The sequence below is a fragment of the Dasypus novemcinctus genome, unplaced genomic scaffold (assembly GCF_030445035.2).
Source record: "Dasypus novemcinctus isolate mDasNov1 unplaced genomic scaffold, mDasNov1.1.hap2 scaffold_152, whole genome shotgun sequence".
Lineage (NCBI taxonomy): Eukaryota > Metazoa > Chordata > Mammalia > Cingulata > Dasypodidae > Dasypus > Dasypus novemcinctus.
In genome coordinates, this window is record NW_026688156.1 from 829608 (window position 1) to 834822 (window position 5215).

Consider the following 5215-nt stretch of genomic DNA (forward strand, 5'->3'; position numbering starts at 1 on the left):
TAATGACAGATGATGCTTAATTTTTAAAAGTTTTTTAATGAGTTTATTTATTCATTTATTTATTTAAATTTTTAAAATTTTAAAGTAGGTTTTTATTACATAAATGTTACATAAAATATAGAGGGAACCCATATGTCCCACCCCTTCACCCTCCCACTTTTTCCCATAGTAACGACATCTTTCATTAGTATAGTACATTTGCTACAATTGATGAACGCATATAGAAACAATGCTGCTAACCATGAATTATAGTTTATATTATAGTTAAGAGCCTGTCCTGCACAATTTTAGGTAATGACAAACATATAATGGCCTGTATCCATCATTGCAATATCATGCAGAACAATCCCAATGTCCTGAAAATGCCCTGATATTACACCTATTCTGCCTGCTCCCTCCTCTCAGAATCTCTGGTGTCCATGGCCTTTATATCAATGATAAACATTCTTCCATTGCTAGAATAATAAGTCTATAATATAAAAATAATGTCTACTTTAGTCCATTGTTCATTCCCCAATCTTCAGGATTTTGTGATGGTGATGCCCACTGTTTCTAATTGAGAGGGGGCTTAGATCCCTTGGGATATATGGGTGGAACTAGCTTGCTTAGAGGTGCAGCCATTCTTTGCTCCTTGGGATAGGTGTTGTCCATTAGCATCTCCTTATTAGTTGTTCTACATAGGTCCAATGAACTGGAGAGTAAGTGTTGAAACTGCTTAGATTAAGGGTTCAACTGGCACATGAACAGACCAAAAACATAATGCTCTGGCTCATGTATTTAACAAGGATAGTGCCAACACATGGCTTTATGTAAATAACATGTAGAGAAGAGCCACATGTTGGGTCCCTTGTCTTTTTGTCTTTTTTGTTGCTCTTACACTCTCCTCAAACTCTGCCTGTCCTGTTTTTTCCTTTCTTCCTGCAGAATTCTCTTTAGAATTTCTTGAAGGGAGGGTTCCTTGTTCTAGATATGTGCATGTACACATCTTAGTATATAAACATATATTTCCTTACACTCTCTGCAGAGAGGCCCTCAAGGCTGCAGTAACAATGAGCAGAGATAATGCCCAGACTTCAGGTTTTAAAACCATTCTCCAATAAATGCCTTCTTAGAGAAATTTTCTTTCTAGAAAACAAATATGCAAGAAGGATCTGGAATATTTTGTAGTACCAAAAAGTAAATAGATGTAAAATAAACCCCTCAATGATAGGGTTATAGTAAAGAGCAATAGGATGCACTGCAAAGATCTACCATGGCTAAAAAGTAGAACAAATTGAAAATCAACAACAAAAGTAGTATCGTATCACACCCCAAAGTTTGAAATAAATGTCAGGAGTCAATCCTGTCAGAATTGAGCCAACTTCCCTCGAGAGTCTGTAGGACTTGGGTGGTCTTTGCCATGTTTACTACCTTTTGGCTCCCAGCTCTGAACCCTTCAACTAAGGCCCAATGGAAAGTTTCTAATCAGTTGGGCCTGGTCATGTCATTGGGATCCCATTGGGGGTCCTTACCTGGGAACTGTGTGTGGGCATATTGATCCCTGTCCAGGCTTCCCCCAGATGGGTGCTCCTTGAGCCAGGTGGAAGCTCCTTTTGTGACTCACATTCTCTCCTTGAAGTTGAGTAAGGTCATAAGGAGCTGCTTACAGGCAGTCAGCCCAGGTGGGTTTGCAGGTTTGAATGATGGACTGGAAGAGGTCCATCATGACCTGAGGCTTCTCCAGGTATGTGGGGTGTGACTTTTCCAGATAAAGAGATCAGTAGTAGTAAAGTGTCCTCCTTATATATGGTCATCAGCATCATAATAAATTGGAGCCCAGGCTTCAGAGAGAGGTAGTTGTAAGGTGGCCCTTCTCCCTGCTCCACCTGTCCCTGGGGCTCCTCGTGGTCTGAGTTGTCATCTTTCAGGGACTCCTTCCTGAGTGATGGCCAGCACTATGCTGCCAGTGGTCAAGATTGGTGGAAACAGCCATTGCAGAGGTGCAGAGGCTGCATTGATTGGAGAAAGCGGCTGTGGGAGTGGCTGCGGGAGTGGCTGGGCCATGTTGCTTGGAGAAATTGCCTGCAGAACCTCCTGTGGGAGCAGCTGCAGCAGCAGCTGTGCTGTGTTGCTTGGAGAAATCAGCTGCGAAACCGGCTGTGGAAACAGCTGCAGGAGCAGCTGGCTCCTCTTTCTAGGAGAAAGCGGCCGTGGAACTGAACCGGCTGTGGAAAGGACTGTGGGAGTGGCTGTAGGAACAGCTGGGCTGTGTTGCTTGGAGAAAGCAGCTGCAGAATCGGCTGTGGGAATGACAGTGGAAGTGGCTGCAGGAATGGCTGCGAGGAAGTGCTGCTCAGGGAGGATGGTGGGTGTGGGGCCAGTGAGGTCATACTGTTCAGGAAGGATGGCAGTGGAGACAGCTGTCAGGGTAGCGAGGTCATACTGCTCAGGGAGGACGGCAGTGGAGATGGCCGTCAGGGCAGCGAGGTTGCATTGCTTGGGAAAATTGGCTCATCCCCACTCCTCGGCACTGGCACGGTAGGAACAATCTCATAAGGTGGTTGCCCCTCTAGAATGGGTGGGTTGTCACTAGATTTGGAGCTTACTTTCTCTGGACCCTTTGCAAGGCACCTGTTTGGCCTGGTTCCTGAGAGAGCACCTGTGGGCTTTTGTATCAGGCAAATCCTGGCTTTCTTACTCGTACATTTCCTTAACTAGGGCGGACTTTGACTCGCAGTGTCCTGCCAGGCATCAGTGATTTTTTTTTTAATTACTGCAATTTTTTTTATTGACTTTGTAATAATATTACATTAAAAATATATATGTGAGGTCCAATTCAACCCCACACCCCTACCCCACCTCTCCCCCCACCCCCAGCAACACTCCCTCCCATCATCATGACACATCCATTGGATTTGGTAAGTACATCTTTGGGCACCTCTGCACCTCATAGTCAATGGTCCACATCATGGCCCATACTCTCCACCATTCCATCCAGTGGGCCCTGTGAGGATATACAATGTCCGGTGATTGCCTCTGAAGCACCATCCAGGGCAGCTCCATGTCCCAAAGACGCCTCCACCTCTCATCTCTTCCTGCCTTTCCCCATACCCATCAGCCACCATGTCCACTTTTCCCAATCCAATGCCACCTCTTCTATGTGGACATTGGATTGGTTGTGTCCATTGCACCTCTATGTCAAGAGGAGGCTCAGATTCCACATGGATGCTGGATGCAATCCTCCCACTTTCAGTTGTAATCACTCTAGGCTCCATGGTGTGGTGGTTGTCCTTCTTCAACTCCATCTTATCTGAGTGTGGTGAGTCCAATGAATCAGATTGTAGGTGCTGGAGTCTGTTGAGGCTCAGGACCTGGCTATCACATTGTCAGTCCAGAGATTCAAATCCCCTAAATATATCTTAAACCCCAACACTAACTGCAACTCCAGCACATTAGCATGAAAGTCTTATGAAGAGAGCTCCCATCTGAGTCCAGATTCATCAGACATAAACACCAGTTCCAAAGAGGGGCCATCTGACCTGGTAGTTAACCCCATCGGCCATGACCATAACTCCCATGGGTCTCTTTAACCCTCAAAGGAACCAATACCTGGGGGTTGTATCTGCTTTATCTGTCTGTCAGACTCTGCTCAGTTGTGCATAAGGGCAATCCTTCTGACAGCCTCCAGACTCTTTTTTAGAGACTCGTAGCCATATAAACTCTTTTCTCCTTTCCATTTCCCCCTTACATTAGGTCAAACAGCATTTTAAAGTCATGTTATTTTATGTAGACAGGGATATTCTGCTGATCTACATTGAACCTTCCGTATAAGGTCATTTTCCAGTTGCATCATCAGTTGGTAGTTGATAGTGGTCACTCAGTGCCAGGGAGGCTCATCCCCGGGTGTCATGTCCCATGCTGGGGGAAAGGCATTGCATTTACATGCTGAGTTAGGCTTCAAGACTGGTCGCATTTGAGTAACATGAAGGCTGACAGGAGGAAATTCCCAGGCACAATGCTGCTCTAGGCCTTGTTCTTATTTTAGGCTTATCAGCTCACAAGCATAGTCATTAGTGTCAGGGGCTCACTGTTGATCCCTCACTCCCTCCTGGTCCCCGTGCCAGGCATCAATGTAGGGGAACTGGCCAGGGCACTCTGGTTTTCTTGTTAACATCTCATGGAATTTACAGATGATCCGGGGTCAAAGGTGCCCTCCTGGGGCCAGCCCATGCCAAAAGCCAGCCATTGTAGTTCACAAAGCATTCTAACATTTCCTGGCTAGTACTTTATGCCACATCTTCGCGGAAAACCAAGGGAAAGTTTTTCTGCTTATAACTTAATGGGTTCCTACTTTGTGTGCTTCCCACATTTCCTCTGTGTGTTGACACTGCACAATACTCACTCGGCCTTTTGTTTCATCCATACCAAGCTGTGTCCCTTGTGGGAACACAAGGCGCCTCTTAACCTAAGCAGGTCGGTATAAGCTCGGGACTCAGAAGAGAGTTTTTTTTTCAGGGAAGTGCCACAGACTGCCCTTGACCAGAGTGGTTACCACAGAACTGTGGATCTTTTCATGTGCTTTTTGGCCATTTTTATTTCTTCCTTAGAGATATATACAAAGAATACTAAAAATTCAACCATATATATTCTCCTGTTTCTAGCCTTGATGGAGAGTTAACAATGAATCATAACACATGAATTTATTTTCCTGGTTAATCATAAGCATGTCTAACCTAGTACAGCTCATGATTAAATGTCTCATTGTGTGTTTGCAGCAGGCTATATTCTGAATGTCACAGTTACTTTCAATGGGGAGAAAAATGAAGGAAGGAAGCTTCTTCTCTGATCATTAGAAAAAACCTCAACCATAAGAATACAACCATTCTAATTTTAGAAATACCTAAGTGATCCTAATGGTACCTTTTAAAAAAATACATAGGTAGGAAAAAATATATGAAAAAAAAGTTCTACATATTAGCCATGAGGGAAATGCAAATTAGAACCTCCTAAGACACCACTACCACTACTTTGAAAAAAATGAGAATATCAAATAGTGGCATGAATGCAGAACAACAGGAACTCATATGTTTTACTCATATGAATACCAAACAAAACAAAACTGCCACTTTGGAATATAATATCAGTTTCTTCTAAAGTAAATCATACACTTAACAAATAGTCCTTTAGCCCCACTTGTACATATTTACTCAAGAGAATGGAAAATATTTCCACATAC